The sequence below is a fragment of the Tachypleus tridentatus genome, chromosome 4, assembly GCF_004210375.1.
Source record: "Tachypleus tridentatus isolate NWPU-2018 chromosome 4, ASM421037v1, whole genome shotgun sequence".
NCBI classification, from domain to species: domain Eukaryota; kingdom Metazoa; phylum Arthropoda; class Merostomata; order Xiphosura; family Limulidae; genus Tachypleus; species Tachypleus tridentatus.
This window is the reverse complement of record NC_134828.1, coordinates 37,318,197-37,336,506: the sequence shown is the minus strand read 5'-3', so window position 1 is coordinate 37,336,506 and position 18,310 is coordinate 37,318,197. Positions and strand designations below refer to the sequence as shown.

The 18,310-nt window shown below is 31.5% G+C and overlaps 1 long non-coding RNA gene across 5 annotated transcripts in view; it reads left to right on the top strand.

Moving 5' to 3' along the window:
* The first annotated feature begins 10,991 nt into the window (after nt 1-10,991).
* LOC143248859 (uncharacterized) overlaps nt 10,992-18,310 on the top strand; it is a 34,820-nt gene continuing 27,501 nt past the window's right edge. The window contains exons 1-2 of one of the 5 annotated variants that reach the window (XR_013027235.1): nt 10,992-11,429; nt 12,788-12,887. This is a non-coding gene — a long non-coding RNA (uncharacterized LOC143248859). Of the gene's footprint in view, nt 11,430-12,787; nt 12,893-18,310 lie in introns of all 5 variants that reach the window. The other 4 variants (XR_013027234.1, XR_013027237.1, XR_013027236.1 and 1 more) reach the window with 4 other exon arrangements.

Sequence of the window (18,310 nt, the reverse complement as noted above, 5' to 3'; positions counted from 1 at the left end):
TATACGTGTGTGTGTGTATATATATATTTATCCATCTTGAGTCTTGGACGTCTTGTGGTTCACACTGGTCCTCTTGCAAAAATTTTTACAGTAAATCAAAATCGTCTCTCTGAACAAAAATTGGTAATAATTATGGCAATAGGAAAACTATATATTAGCACAATTCACAAATACTTATTGTTTATTCCATTTCTTGTTGACATAGCCTCCTTTCAGTGGTTTATAGTATATGTACTTAAAAGCAAAAAATGCACAACAATACCACAATATGATGGGTACTTGACTAAAGGCTTACAAATGTCAAACCTATGTAAACATTTAACGTAGCCAAGATATTTTGTAAACTGTTTGTAGATTTTAATACTTAAGCAACAGCTGTTTTTCTAAATAATATAAAAATTAACAAAATCCTCTTTACAGTCTTATTTTTCATAATATTCAGGGATCAAAATATTACATTCCTGAGGATTTTAACTTTGAGGAAATTCATATTTTTAGTTGACTTTCCCAACTGGGAATGCATGGTCCATCCACATTCCTTTAGTTATGACCAATGAAAGTGAACATATTGCATGGATTAAATAATAAAAATTTATGAGGAATTGTAATCTTCCTAATAGCTTCCCTTGAGTGAATTTCATTTATTTCTATTCCTGCTATTATTTGCTGACATGGTCTTTTTCCAGTTTTATAATGTACATACTTGAAAGCAAAAAAATATGCAACAATGATGCCACAAAATGATGTACATGGACAAAATAGTATGTACCTGACTAAATACTTAGAAAGGTACAATCTAAATTAATATATGAGGTTTTATTAAAATTGTATATAAATGAAAATTAATCATCAAAGGATCATGACAGTCAATACTTTTACATATAGGAACGTAAACAGTAATAAAAAAAGGTGGCTGAAAGCAGGTTAAACTGTACTTAACATAGATACTTCATTTAATTTTATATGATGAAAACTGTGTTACTTGTAAATAAGCTTTTAATAATAAATAAGATATTAATTTATCATAAAATTTCTGCTAAACTCTCAGAATAATGTTGAAGTCAAAGGATTGAGATCGCAATCATTGTTAAGTATGGCTATCTTTAAAACAACAATCTCCCAAAAGTTTACTAAAGCTTATAAATCAGTTATTATGACCAAATTTAGATGGTATTAATTCATTAGTTATCAGGATTCAATGTCAACAATTTCTTTTACTTTCTGTCACAGAAATGTAAAGTATTATCAGTTCTTACAGTATATTTTAAATCAGAAATTTGTGTCTTATTTAATTCTGCTGTCCAGTATATTTATCCCACACAAAATCGTATTTCACTATTAGAAGTTTTCACAGTATGTACTTACAGAATTTACTGAGATTTACAATGTGTGATTTTATATTTTTATATCATTAATTGTAATTTATTTCTAATAAGTTTGAAATAAAAACAAACTGGTGACACATTTTGAAATACTGTAAAAATATTTTTAAAAAGATCAATATTCATCTACAAATGCTTCTTATTTCTAATGCTCTCTTTTCATTGTAATTGTTTATTTCTTAACGTTGTAAAAATATTTAACTCAGATTTATCTCAATAATTTGTTTATAAATTTAACTGAACAATAGTAATTGTTTCAGGTTTGTATAATTGTGTAATAATCTTACAAATCACAAGGAGTGAGTGTATGTTTAGGGTATTTAAATGTTAGTTCCAATATGTTATTTTAGCATTCTTAATCTTATAAAAGCACCATAATTAATGTGGTTTATTACTGACATCTATTGATAATAATTTTGGAATAACACTTTATATAGCACCTTCAACTGAAAGTATCTTAAAATTAAGAAATGTGTGTTTATTTGTATTGCTTTCTGCACACTATTAAACTATAGCAATTCCCACACTACACAGTTTGACAAATCAGTCTTCCTGTATGACCATCATGGATAGGCACAGAGATATCGATATATGCAGTATACAACATATAATGACTTTAGAAAACAATATGATTATGTTGAGGATACTAAACATTATAGAAAATGTGAAATAAATCATGCACTTTGATTATTTGATACGTAATTTAATAATTAAAAAAAATGTAATTATGTATTACAGTTGTGAGGAATACAATTTTTAACAAGAAATAATTATTAATTCCTTTTAAATACTTCAAATTTCTTTTGAGGGATACAGGTTCCTTTGAAAGAAGGTCCCTTATCAACGATATTTACTTTGTGTGAATAAGTACAACACTTATTCTAAAGGAACATAGTAAAATAATTTAATAATTAAAAAAAATGTAATTATGTATTACAGTTGTGAGGAATACAATTTTTAACACGAAATAATTATTAATTCCTTTTAAATACTTCAAGCTTTCTTATGAGGGATACAGGTTCCTTTGAAAGAAGGTCCCTTATCAACGATATTTACTTTGTGTGAATAAGTACAACACTTATTCTAAAGGAACATAGTAAAATCTACACCTGATTAAGGTATTTCAGTTTTTTATATTAAGTAAATAAGAATAACTATTAGGTATTTATCTTTAAATATTTTTTTGTATTTTACTGTTAACAATTTATGAACTGTAAAAATGAAGATTTCCATATGTTGTTAGTAGAAATGTAAAGGCATGTGGGTAATAAGACTAAACTTGTTCAGTCACATTATTTAGTGAAGCTCCATAATTGTAAAAATATTTTTTAAGTTTTGAAAAAAGTTAAACCTTATACACTGGTAGAACATTTTTGTTGAAAACAGATTTAAAAGTACCTAAATATAAAAATAAGTTTTATGTTTTGAGTTCAAAAATAGAATATTCTTATTAATATATATTTCTAATTTTATGTTTTCTTGTTGACAGCTATGAAGTTGAAACTTATGTCATTATTACAAAGCATGATTACAGCATAAATTAATTTAGCAAAGCAGAAAAATTAAAAATTTGATTTGTCTTGGGTGGAGACATCTTTATCAGTTTACTTAAATTTTCCAAAACCTTGAATCTGAAACAAGTAAAAATATTTGTTAAACTCAACATTTATTTGAATATGCCAGCTGCCAGCTAGATTGTTCATATGACATGCAAGGTAAAGCCAGTGTTTCATAAATTCAGGGATGTAATTGTATCATGGTTAGTTTGTAAAACAGTGAATAAGAGCAAGAGATCTCTTCTAAAGGATCTTCATAACTGATACTTTTCAAGGAAAAGACATAATCATCATCAAAGAATCTGCCACAATGGTCTGTTGGCAGCAGTTATTAAAATGGAATACACCTGCCAACAGAAAAAAACTATGGATGTTAAATTTTGGTGACTATCAAGGGAAAAAGTGTGACTGAATGAACCATAAAGCATAAATGACTCAGAATCTGTTAAATATTGGCTTTACCAGTAGCAAAAATAAGGTTCCTTAAAATCATCCTGTGAGAAATACGTTATAAAAGCTGTGATACATTTGCCAACAGCTAGTCAGAAAGCTGCTTATAAGAAATTCAAACAGAAAAGCATGGCACCATTGGCACTTAAAGTATAAACCATGGTTTATGAGTGACTACAAATATGTGATGTGGTGTTATTTATCAAGTTTCATCCATGTTATAAAACAGAGTGAAAATATAAAAACAACAATGATATTAGATTCTGTTTGTATCACTGCAACAATGTTGTTAGAGATTATTTAATGATTGGGAGGACATTTTTGTGGCAGGAAAATATATATTTCTTTAAAAGAGCACACAACATCCAGTGTAACAAAATTCTGGCTGCATTTCCAATATGATGGACAATGGCTCTTCCATGACAAAAACTTAACAATCCATCGTGCTAACACTTTCAAAACTGGGTCAAAGTGACTACATCACATTTTCCTCAACTAGCACAATCATCAGATCTCTATGCAAGTCAGCATTTTAAATAAATTTAAACTATGCACTCACAACCATAAACCTCTACCAATATTTGTAACCAAATTGCTGCAGACTGTAATCCTTGGTGGATTGTGTAAACTTTAGCAAAATAACTTCACGCATTGTATGAAGTCTGTGCTGTACTTAATTCAGGCTGTGGTCTTGTAATAAAAGCATTTCAACCAAATATTATGAGAAAATCCTAATTGGAAATTGCTGATATTGGAGTATAAAGTTGTTAAATAAGAAATACTATCCATAATACCCAGGACTACAGATGGACTGTACCAGTTTTTCTGTTGAAACAGTTTAACAGAACATATCAAAAGGTTAAATCACACTTATTAATAAAACTTGTTACATACCATTTCATTATACTGAAGTACATGTTTTTTACTGGCTAATGTGTCAACTCAAGTAACAAAGTCCTCAAGAATTCTATTAACTAAGAATGTTGGATCAGTAACAATCTCAGGACTGACACGAACATCTGAAATGTGGTTAAGGTGCATATTCTTTCCCTGAATAATTTCAAAGTCTAAAAAAATATCTATTAATCAAAGTTAAACTTAAAATAATGTTCAAGTTATAACTTACAATAATGTTTATTTTCATACATAAAATCTATAAAAGAAAGCAAAATTTTTAGCACCTGTTGTTTCAAATATCAAGAAAAATATTTTTCAGTGCATGTAACTGGCTATATACTGTAATGTGTTTTACTATAAACTTAAGAAAAGTGTGGTTCACATGAGTATTTTTAATTAATTTATTTTATTTTTGTACCTTATTATTTAAGTATTTAAAACAATAGCTCAATACAAACGAACATCACTAAAGACTTTTGTTTTTCATCTTCAGGATCTGAACTACTTTTACAGATCAGTTCTCCAAGTCTTCCTCTACAAGTATCACTTTGAACAAAGATGTTGCTGCCCATTTCATCTTTGTTCAGTATTCTATATTTTTTGTTCTTGCACAAAACAATTTAAATATTGTACACGAATTTAATGACAAGAATAAAAAAACAAGTTTTTTTATAATTATATCTTATCACTTATTAGAAAATTTAATCATAATTCATTGAAGTTACAAATAAACACATTTAGTCTTCTACAAGATAACCATACAGTAAGTAATTTAATTATTAACGTACTACGTTTTGCCAATCAATAACAACTATGTAATTTCAATTACATGTTAACAGAGCATGTAGGGTGAACGTAATGTGGTAATCTAATACAAAAGCCTTCTTAAAGAAATCTTACTTATTTTGTTTAATCTCTCACCCAGGTCGGCCAGGTGCACTTAGAGATTGAAGAATCATTGTTTAATAACGTTTTACACAAATAAAGACATGGTAATAAAGATGAAGATATGCTGCATTAGAATCATAACATTTACTTACAAACTTTGAAATGTTGGTTTTATGTGACTGAAATATTCTTTTATTTTATGTTAATTCGTTTTTATCGTTAGACTCATGACTTTGTTTTAAGATAAACTTATATTTTGGGGGAAGAAAGGGACATTACATATTTTATTACTTTACATATTTTATAAAGTTTTTATAGTGTTAATTGAAGCATGAAACGATTCAATAGAAAACTTGTACGTGAAATACAACTTGTCGTGGTGTTATCTAGCCTGATGTTCATCTAATGACGTATGTTCTTATCATTTGTTAAACTAGTTCTAATATACCTCCATGGCTTAAAAATACCCAATATGATAATTAACTATTACACAAGAAAATGTTTCAAAAGATTGATGTATCTCAAATAGTTGAGCGCTCGCTTAGGAGCAAGACATACCTTTTCTCGAGTGGTGAGTGGCATGGCCAGGTGGGTTAAGGTGTTCGATTCGTAATCTGAGGGTCGCGGGTTCGAAGCTCTGTCGCACCAAACATGCACGCCCTTTCAGCCGTGGAAACGTTATATTGTTACGACCAATCCCACCATTCGTTGGTAAAAGAGCAGCTCAAGAGTTGGCGGTGGGTGATGAGGACTAGCTGCCTTTCCTCTAGTCTTACACTGCTAAATTAGGGACGGTTAGTGCAGAGAGCCCTCGTGTAGCTTTGCGCGAAATTCAAAAACAAACAAAATCTTACGTTAAAAGCAATAGTCTAAAGGACATTTTTTTCCGAAGAAATGCTTCAAGTTTAATATCTTTGAATGGTATTTCAGTTGGACAACTCATCATGGCAATAAGTACGCTGTCAGATGCAAATACGAATATGGAGTGGCGCAGCTATTGAGGATTCTCTCAATAGCTGTACCACTTGAAATTATTTTAGATAAGATTACGTTAAATTAACATACGATACATTTTTCTCATTTTTAATAGATGTTTTTTTTTTGTTTGCCAGTAATACCAAGAGCGAGTCTCACGTATATTCCCAATTTTATTTTAATACTCATCATGGTCTTCCCCAGCCTACGCTAAAATATAAATTATTTTATGTAGAATTAAAGTAAGTTAATATTTGAGACCCTGGGCATAGTCAAATACATCAATCGAAAGGGTTTGACTTTTGAGTGTGAAACTGTAATCAGATCTCAAATCGGTCAAGATATACTGGTTTTATGCGCTATGAATTTGTATTAGAAAAAAACAAACTAACTTAGAACCAATTTTGAGCCGTTATACTTCGGCTAAAAATAGTCGATGTCTTAGAATTCGTTATTTTTCAAATTTTCTCAAATTTTATGGATCTACTATACATAAAAATATCTGTCTTTCCATAAAAAGTGATATATTACTGTCTGTCAATCAGTTATTAGTTATACACTGCTGATCCATTTTATCCCAACATGGATAAGGTAATTTATTAGTATTGAAATATTATCTGCACCAATGATTTTTTTCTCATTGTAAATGAACCTCAAGTTGAATGCGAGTGTCCTTATATATCAACGGTTTTATATTGTTTCATTAATATTGTGTATGAAGCTGTTTAACTTGAAAACTAAAGTTACATAACACAAATAGTTTGTTAACTCTTTCCTACTGATATTACAGACGTTCCGTATTACTTATGAAACAGTGGGATACAGATGTATAAAGTTTTATTACTGTAGGCTTAAAACTGATGTATTATTATATGACTGACCAGACATTAACTTCAGTATTATTTGGTATCTATGGGAGAACACAACTTGTTTATACACAACGGTTCCTTTGAGAGTTGAGAAGCATATTACTCAGTACTCAATTCAATACTTTTAAACATTTAGAAAACTTTTAAGCCCCATAAAACATCCCTATACTTTATTTGTTAACCATTCCAAAAATAGGAGAAGATAATATGTCCTTCATAACGATATCACACCATGAGGGGGTGAGGGAAATCGGATGTTTAGTTCCATGGTTACACCAACCGTTTCGAGATTCTAATGGTTTCTAATTTATTTCATACTCAGATGATTTTATTTTTTGGCTCACATACTTATGTACATATGATAAAAAGTTAGGTTAGTAGAAAATTCGAATTTTTTATTTACGTATTAACGAGCAGTGTAATGAGTTTATTTTGATACAGCATGCATTTTATTCTCCCTAGGAAAAGTGTGTTTTTAATCTCTCTGTTTATTTTGATGCTTCTTTTAGGAAAATGTAATATCTACAACTCTTGATACATGCAAAATATATCTAGAACTCTATATCTATCAAACGTGATACCTATAACATTTGATATCTATAAAACATAACACCTATAACACTTAATACTCTATATGTGTTTAAGTTACTTTTCATTTTATAGCTATACTCTAAAATACTTTCATTATTGGTTTCCTTTTAGCTGCCTTTTCTTTTTAATTTTCGCATTTACATTAAAATAGATATTCCTCGTTCTTGTTTTCTGTTTATTGCGACTCCCCTTTGTTTCACAAGGTTGGGCCTGGCATGGAAAAGTGGTTAAGGCGCCGCATTCATAACCTATAAACTGTGGGTTTGAATCCCTGTCGCACCAATCAAGTTCAGAGGACTCTTTGTTCCCACGCCTACAAAGTTGCTAAATTGCTTGTAACTGCATTAAGCTTACTAAATAAGAACGAAATTACTGTTAAAAAATCCATTTTACTTTGCTCAAGAGATATCTAAATTTCCTAATACAGATTATTTAACTTTTATTTCCTGTTTTTATAGGATTGAGAGGAAGCTTACGTTCTATATTTCTACCATCGTGAGTTTTGTGTCCGGGCTATTTCAATGCTTGTACCCAGGTTTACAGTATTTGGCATATTTCGTTTGATACACAGTACATCATATCCCACATTGTATCAAGGACTGGTATTACATTCCCTTTGTCAAGTGCTATTTAACCTTTCAGGATTCACAGTTAGCAAAACTAAATATAATTATGTTACTTTTAAATCGTATTTTACATTTAATCCGATTAATACACTTTTATAACTATGTTGAATCTAAAAATTATGAAGATACTATAAAAATAAGAGCTTGTAGTAATACCACTAGATGGCACAACAAAGGCGATAAAACTTTACTTTTCTTTTAATGCTTTATAACATGACTTGAATGTCAAGTGTAAGAAAATTAACAGGCAATCTCAGATAAGACCGCAGGCCTGACAGCCTGGAACTATCAGTTATACGTGTCTGGAGGGCTGATATTTCTGTAGTGTGTATAAACCTACATGGTTTTTGCCGTTTCCATGAATTATTGTTACTTAAAAGAAAGATGTTACTTATCAAGACAAAACTGTTTACTTATTTTAGAAAGAAACTAAATATTTTTTATTTATCAGTCATAACTAAATGTTGTTTAAAACATTTTAACAACGATAAGGAAATATATTAGTAAGTAATTATCAAAGCATAAACAAATAAAAATATACTGTTGTATCGTGAAGAAATCAAAGAGGTAAGCCTACAAAGCAGATTTGGACCATCTACCGTCCACTACTCTATTACCTGAGCTATCATCGGGTATATATGTTGTTTATTATTTTATAAATTGCATTTATTAAAATGTTTTTGCTAAGTATTCTATATATTATTTTTCTTTTGTTTCTTTTTAGTTTAACATTTCGAATATAATAATTTTTTACTATAAAATCATAGTTAATGTATTTCCTTGTTGCACGATTAATCACATCACTATGTAATCTTACACTATTCTTGATGTTAAAAACAGAAAATTAACTATTTATATATTGGAAACGTAGAAAAGACGTTGACTTTTTAAGTCAACGTCTAATGGGGCGACAAGATACAAGATTTAAAAATGGAGAAGTAGTTATGAGTGGATACAAAAATCAACCAACTGGATGAAATGTACAAGTAAAGCAAGGAATAAATTATACCGAATACAACTCTACATCAAAAGATATATATTTTATTAAAACGTATAAACCTAAGATACGAAGACTTATAATCAATGAAAAATGACAACGTTGACTACATAAAAGTTTACAGTTTCAGTAACTTATATTATTTCCATAATGTTTCTAACCCTATCACCATTAATTATATAACTAATTACTTCTGGATTATACATCATATTTCTACCTGGCAATATTATTAGTGAAAGGAGAGTAGTATTAAAACTTACATTAAGTTATTGTAGTGTAAGTTTTACAAGTATAGATAAACTAACATTCTCTGTCTCTATATCTCGAGAAATTGCTGAAAGAACCTGAACAACAGGAAAACCTGAAACAACTTGAAACCTTTGAAACAGACTTGAGAAACAACTGCACTTTTGGTGTGTGTGTTTTCTAATAGCAAAACCACATCAGGCCATCTGCTGAGTCCACCGAGGGGAATCGAACCTCTTATTTTAGTGTTGTAAATCTGTAGACTTACTGCTGTACCAGTGGGGGACACTTTTAGTTCAGAGTCATCAATTTTTATATTGTATGGCAGCATAATACATCCAAACTTATGAGATTAGACTTCAAAGTAACTGGTTCAGCAGTTAGAGTTGACTCTTCTTCCATTAGTGATTGGTAACCGAGGACTTGATGTTAAATAATGTAAAAGGTTACCTGTGTATACAGTTTCTCATCCTCTGTTGTCTGTCCTGAATAACCATATTATTCCAGCGAAGTCACATCAAATTACATTTCAGATCCCTGAACACAAGTGTTTAAACCTACACATCTGTCTAACTGAATCAGTTAGTCTGGATCTTCTCTATTGCCACTGATATACATACAATATTAGTTATTTTTAACAGGTTCTGTTCAAGGCTCGTCTTTCATAAGCATTTCACAACTATTATTTTGCAACATCCCCCAAGTCCATTGTTTAACTTGTTCGATTCATGTGTTTATTGTAAAGTAATGAATATCTAGTATTACAGGATCTACTACATTTTTATAGGTGGGACAATATTATATTATATTAGGTTTATATTAGGGCATCACAAAGTTTTGGGAAAGGAGCTGCGTTTTCTCCCATCCTTTTGTATGCAGTTGGGTGTAGTGATGTTGATAGAAAAATGCTTCCCTTCTTCCCTTGTAGTAAATACAGGCACGTGCCGACTGTCCTCGGAAAACGAGGTCAGACAGTGTGGGTCTTCCAGTATCCAGTCAACAACAGCGTAACTGATATTTTCTTAATAGTATATACTCCCGATATTTGAAACTCTTCGTTGTCCACTATGGCATTCTTCTCAAAATAGGGGCTGTAGTAAGTTCACATAATCTAAGTATTCATAACACACAGTACACTTAACTATAAAAAAATGTTCCGTTTCTTTGTGGCTTTTCACACACGAAGAATTCTACTGCTGGTTTGCCATAATTTCTGAATCTCATTTCCATTCTTTGACATTTCAGTTCGTCAAGTTTCGCTTCTTCTCAATAAATGTTTTCGATGCGGTTTAAATTGAATTATATTGGTTTATTGGTAATTTCTATTTCCTTTAATTTAGGCTAATAATTTTCATTCCGAATAGATCGTGTTCATTTAAAAAAATTGTTACTGTTGTAGATTTGTTATTAAGGTAGTAAATTTTATTGTCATTTAATGTGTAATTATGCTACTTCCTATTTTTCCAGTTCGGAATCGTTTAATTTTCGGATTCAGGATCGTTTAGTTCTATTACTTCGGTAGTTTCGAAACGCAACGTGTTTTTATTTCCATTCTGCTTTTCCACTGAATTTTAATAACCTGTCCATTTTTAACATTTTCCACCAATCAAGATGACATCCTCTATCCCTATGTAACAGTACACATAATAGCGAAACTATTAGACGTTGTTATACAAGTATGGTTTTTATTAATTTCCACTTATCTGATTTAGTACTGACAGACGTTGTTGGGAAGTCTTTAATGTGTTGCTGCGCTTTTCCAAATAGTTAAATTCGCAACGTTATTGCAATATCAGGAACGTCGAACCATTCTTTTCTGCTTTATTAGTAAAAGTGTTAAAATACATACCAGTCGTCCTGAGATACAGTTTAACTTCAAGTAGGTTTCTCGTCATCACAAATTCGTTACTGGCTTCTGATTTTCCTTTTCTCAATAAAGGCCAACAGTTCAGGTACTTTCATATTTAACTGGGCAAGAGTGTGTTTAGTTTTACTTCTCAAACTAGATGGTAATGTGATTTCTTATCCATGTGCTGAACAGTTTATAAGTGACTTTAAATAACCAACGTCATTTAGTTTTACCTGTTTTGTTTGGTAATCGAATTGCTGTGCGTTAGATTTAGGGTAAACTACAGATAAAGTCAATTCACTTGCTACATTCAATAACCAAGTTCCCGTGGTTTGTGTGTAAAAAAGTAAAATGGTTTTGGTATGAATACTTTCTTTTCAGATAAATGTACTATGTTATCCTTAATACTTCCATATATAAGAAAGCTACATATTACTATGAATACTGAATACATTCTAAAATTTGAGATTTTCACTCTGATAGGACCGTTCATGTTTTTTAACGTGTCTTCAGTTAATTCTACATTAGTATGCTGGTCATTAGATATAGCTAGGTAAGGTGTTTCATCATCTACTGTTAAGCAAATGAATAGTTTAACGTTAAAGACAATGGAACAATTTTATATCGTTTAAAAATTATATCTGTAGCATTTCATTTGTATTACTATGAACATTCTTCAGTATCTCTTGCATGTAGTATTTTCTCTAATCTAGAGGTATCAAACGACAAGTCAGTTTTCTGCCAGTAGCAGGGTAGCCCGTAAGTCCCTACCCATGCATATGTTGTGTTTAAACAATGTTATAATACTAATGATGAGTTGAAGGCAGCTGTTACAGAGACATTTGGAACAACAACCCCTGCTATGTTGAGGACAATGTCTCACAGAACATAGCGTCCCATAATATTATGCAGCGAGAATGAGGGGCAGCACACAGATACACTGGATACATAAGATATATGGAAGTATAGGGACTTTTGGGCCACCCTGTAGTTTGAACTAACTTAGCTAATTCTGTCATACAGTATCTTACTGTAAATGTTAGCTGTTGTAAATTATTTTGGGCTCTAGCATTAAAAACTAACATTTCCAGTCTTGTTTTGTGAATTTTGCTTTAATTGAGTTTATTATTAATTAGTTCATTGGTAATATTTACTAAAGCTGTTGATAATCATCTTATTTCTTCATCATGTTGTTCAAATGTCTGATTCAAAGAGTTCATTATAGTAGCCTGCTCGCTTATTAAACGTATCATTTATTTAGAAACTAATCTACTCTCTTATTTGATTATGTCAGGTCATCTGTCATTACTGTTTCAAAAAGAAGTTTTAAAATACTTCTACATGCACTAATTAGTCAATATTTGTCTTTGTCTGAAACTGAAACGCCATTTTTGATATTGTTTAGTTTGCTCAATAATTCGTCAGTTTCTGTATGTATGTGGGTATTTTCATATAACAAAGCTACATCAGAGTATCAGTTCAGTCCATCAAGGGGAATCGAACCTCTGAGTTTAGCGTTCTAAATCCGTCGACTTACCTCTGTACCAGCGGGGGAACTTCTGTACGGTATTTATGAATTAATGTACAATAATTATTTTTTAAAGCTGACTGTATTATCACTAATACTCACATGATATCTACTGTTTTATTTGTAAATGTTGTAAGTTCTTCATGTTTATTTACTTTAAAATTTAAACGTCTCATTAATCTGATGTGTTGTAGAAACAGAACATCTTCAATTATCTTAACTCCTGATAAAATAAGATAATAGAAGTCCTTATATCCTTGAGTCACATCTGTTACTGAGTGTGACAGAATCAATGGAACCTGGTTTCCATTACTTTATTACTATAAGATCCTTTGTACAGTGCATTCTTTCAATACCAAAGTGTTCTGACAGTTATACAATCAGTGAAATACTCAACTTCTGTACACATGTGCCACCCATCTCAGTAAGAAAAGTCGCATGTGTCTGGTCCTCAGTATCACATCATTCTGCTTAGATGGTAAATTAATTCTGTCAAGATTGGCCCAAGTTTCCTATTTTACTGCATGTTTCATTCCCAAGGTTTTATTCATGACCCAGTCTACACCAGTTTCTGTCATTTTGATAACAGCCAGCTTAAACTTAATTTCCAGTCCTTATCATTCTTCAGAAAATATCCCCTTTAAATATCACTCATTAATCAGACTCGGTGTCAAATTAATATCCCGCTGTCACCCTTCACTGGATTTATGAAGCTTATTTCCTTTTAATTTCCATATATCGCTTTTCCTTTGTGGTATACCAGAGCACGTTGTAACTGGTGGGTACAATCTCCTGCTGGTTATTTTATGGTAGAAGTGGTTTTAAAAAGGTACTGGACCAACCAAATAATATTAGTTGGTTAAGAAATCCCCATCATACCTTTTCCAACAGATTGATTCCTAGGAGGACTGGTATGGAAAGGAAATAGACTAGTCTAGATGCACTGTATTGGCTAGGATATCACACATTACCATGGGAAAGGTAGACCAACTATCATATCTACAATTAAGGATGACATCCTCTTTTTAACACCAACATTAGTGAGACACACTGTCAAGATGGGCAAAGACTGTACCTGGTTCATGAGTATTGCATTCTCATGTGTGTTCCTCTAAGTGGAGATGTTATACTCCATTGAGATGAATTTGAACACTTTCATAAGTGTGCTCATCCAGTTAAATTATACATTCTTTCCTCAACCAAGTCAAAATGAGTTTAGATAAGATATTGTAATAATTTTTTACACTGAGACTTCGACTCGCACTTCCCACCCTTCTTGCACATTTCTGGTACTTCTTTTCTTGGAAGCAGCTGCAACAGAAGAAGTAGGGGTTGGTGGGAGTTTTAGGACTAGTGGTAGGCACAAAGTGAATGGAAAATCAATCATATGAGAAGAGATATCTATTGGAAATATATTTATGGTGTATGAAAATATTAAGTTTAAAAAAAAAATCACAATCAACTTACAACAGCCTTTTGTTTTACCTGTAAAGGCAGATTACAGGTATAATGACACATTTAAATGATGTAACTGTAATATTCAATTCCATGTGCCATCAATTATGGTAAGGATATTGTTGAAACATTTTATTCACAAGAGATTAAAAGAGACTTTATTCACATGTTCAGATTATTTATTGATATGGATATTTGAAATCATGCATATGTTTTTGCAATAAAATTTTATCAAAACTATAGGTATGCTGTATAAAAATATTATAAAAAAACAACAACTAAAGACTGAATTCTTTAAACAGTCAGTTTGTCTGACATATTTTCTTTATAATGGTTCTTAACCAATATGAGGAATGTTTTTACATTTATCAATTTAAATACAACCATGTACCAAAAGTATAAAGTACCAAATAATTTACATTTGATCATATCTTTGTATAGTTTTACTTTTATTAGATAGGCTTGTTTAAAACATTCTAACAAACAAGTTTTTAAATCATAACATGTTCAATCCTACCTAATTCATTCAATACTAAATTATTAATTAACAGAAAGTGAGCAAGAAAACATTTGTACATTTATTGGAATATTGAAATTCTTCACGTGTGATGATTTAATGCAATCACATTTCATATTTGTTAGTAGTATAGACAGAGTTCAGAATGTTATATTAAAAAATTTTGAATAACCAAATCAACATCTTGAATATAAGGTTCCAGTGTTACAATAAGAACAAAGCTACATTTCAACATTATTTGGTATTTAGTGTATCATTTGATGCCACTAAGACTTTGCCACATTTGAGAATGCATGTAATGGTCATGAAAACTAATCATGTACATGGATTATGAAGATGTGTTCAGGTGAAGGACTTTTCAAGATGGAGGTGATCCTTGAACTTAGTTGAATTAAGAAACAAAGCAACATACATCAACATCAGAACAATTATTAAAGTTTTTTTTTATATCAACTATTACACTGATTTCCAGTTAATAATTATCACTTATTGTTTTATATGATAGATATTACTTTTAGTTATATCATTGTTATGTGTTATTTTACAATTTCAACAACTTTCACTAACAATACATCATTGGTATACCTTCATTAATATTATATTAGACCTGCATGGCAAAATGAGTAGGCTCTTGACTCCCAATGTGAGGGTGGCGGGTTCTAATCTCCATCCCACCAAACATGCTTGCCTTTTCGTCCATTGAATCCTTATTAAGTGACGGTGAATCCAGCTATTCATCACTAAAAACGTAACTTTAGAGTTGGCAGTGGATGGTGATAAATAGCGGTTTTTCCTCCAGTCTTTTACTGCTAAATTAGGGATGGCTAGCGGAGATGATCCTCGTGTAACTTTGACCGAAGTTTATCAAACCAATTAACACAATACCACTGGTATGTCTTATTCTGTAACAGATATATTCAACTTTTATTTCGATATAGTTTCGTTGAAGTGGATGTGCACTATAAGCTACTATAATAATACCATTTGTACGAAATTCACATCAGTAACAGCTTCGCCTCAGTCACAGTGACACCCATATTGATGTTCAAGAAGTCGCACTAACACCTGAAGAGGTGACGTGACTGAAAGTGGAGCTAGTTTTACAATCTGACATCTTGTTTGTAAGCATGATGACATTTATTGTATACAGGAAAACTTTGTGTTTACAGCTTTCACTGATGATTTAGATGAACCATCGCTACAAGGTAAAATGTTTGTAATTTGGAATGTTTATAACGAACCCGTATTTCATTCTTCCAACAATGACCACAGACTTAGATGCTGGTTCCTTAGTCTTGTTAACAGAGACACAGTCATGGACATTCCTGATATGGCATACCTAGATATTTTCAGTTACTCAGTTCAGTTCAGTGCCTCATAGTGAAGGCATAAAAAGTTTAATGTCTTGTAACAGGCTGGGTGTACAATGTCAGACTGGTTAGTTTTGGTAATGAAATCGAAGGTAAACAACTGGCACAAAAACAGTTAAACTGGACCTTGATGTGGTCTATATAATCACCTTTACTTACTTAGCAGTATGTCATGTGTGCTGACGGTTGATATCTTTCTTCACCTAAAGAGAATCAGCTTGTTTGTTAGGTTGTTTAATAACGTTTACCACCTCTATTAGTATTAGACCTGGATTGTTTGTTTGTTGATTTTTGAATTGTTGGGCAAAGCTACACAAAGACTATCTGAGCTGGTTGGACAAGGATTCAAACCTGCAACTTACAGACTGCGAGATGAACTTGCAATATGTAAGACCACAACACATAGTTTTGAGACTAAAAGACGTAGATTTCACAAAAATATCAGGATGAATCTGAATGTATATTTGTTTGACATCAACTTTCCTTTTATTTATTTTTGTCAATAAACATTATGATAAAAAAATGTTCAATGAGGTAAACATAATAATAATTTGATCTAAGCAGGGGTTTATTTTTTCCTAATTCATAACATTCTTACGTGGTGGAGAAAATGGATGTTATTTTAAAAATCTATGAAACTAAATTATAGGAAATCGTGGCACCCAATATAATACTTCTGTTGAAGAAATCTAACAAATGCAAACTGTTAGTTTTCTTGTCCTAGAATGATGCCAGTCTTCATAGCCAACATATTTCAACATGTATATTGGGATATTTGGTTTTTGAGCTATTAATGTATATCTAGTTATCACTGTAGCGGATGTATTGTTTTCACTGGTCAGCTACTTCCATGAATGGATGCTGTGTGAAAAATAAGAAAAACATTTGTTTAACAAAAGTGCATATTCTACATCACATACAGTTTGGTTAATTAGTCTTTTTATACAGTACTGTGTGAAAGTGTTAGGACAAAAGAATATTTTGTCATTCTTTCCATTTTATGGGATAATTCATCCATGTCATTACTGACTGTAAATTTCACAACTATGGTAGTGATTCACTGATCACTTTTAACAATTAAATGAGCCAGGGTGAGGATACTTATTATTTTTAGAATTCCCTAAACTTGTATCTTGGACATGTCATAAGGGTTCTGTCTGAATAAATATAGTGATAAAATTTAGGGCCTGAAATAAGTGTACTGCATGCAATGTCTTAACTATGTAGAAAGAAGCTAGCAAATTGTACCAGTATATACTAGAAGGAATCAATTCAATAGCAATCCACAAATAAATCTTGATAAAAACAGTAATAACACATATACAATGTTATCTTGTCATTCCACAGACCAAAAAGTCCAAGAATTGTCAGTAGAGCAGAGAGTTTGCATAAAAGCTTTATGTGATACTAGTTGGTCTCTCCATCAAATTTATCTCTAGTGGTCCCAGAAGGCTGATTGTCACTGGTCTCAAGCACGACATAAATGCCAAATGATAGAAAAGTGTCCAGATCTACAGTATCAAGAAGATTCGATGATAATGGAATATTTGATTGTATAGCAGTTAAAAACCTTTACTTTGTTCTCCAAATATTGTCAAGAAACTGTACTGCTGATAATTGGAAAGAAGTGATATGGATGGATGAGTCCTAGTTTGAAATAGTTAGTTCAAAGTGCATGCTAGGCGAATGATACTTACTTCAATGCATAGCATCTGTGATAGAGCAGGGGAAAGACATTGTGATGGTTTGGGGGTGTTTTTCTGCTGGGGTGATAGGAGGTTCTTGCAAACTATATGGAATAATGGGCCAATGCAAGTACCACCAGATGTTGATCCATCATGGTAGACCAAGTGCTTTGCTAATTATTGGAAATGAATTCTACTACCAAGAAGATAATGACCCCAAACAATCATTCACCTATGCAGAAATTAATTAGCTGAGACTCTCAGCTGAGAGATATGCTGCTGTAGTCATTCAAATGATACAGTGGTTCCCACAGAGTCTGGATTTCAACCCAATTGAGCAGATCTAGGACTTGATAGATATAAAACTTGATAAATCAAAAGTTACTTCCAATGTAATTATACGGGAGTGTATTCGACACATTTCAAGTA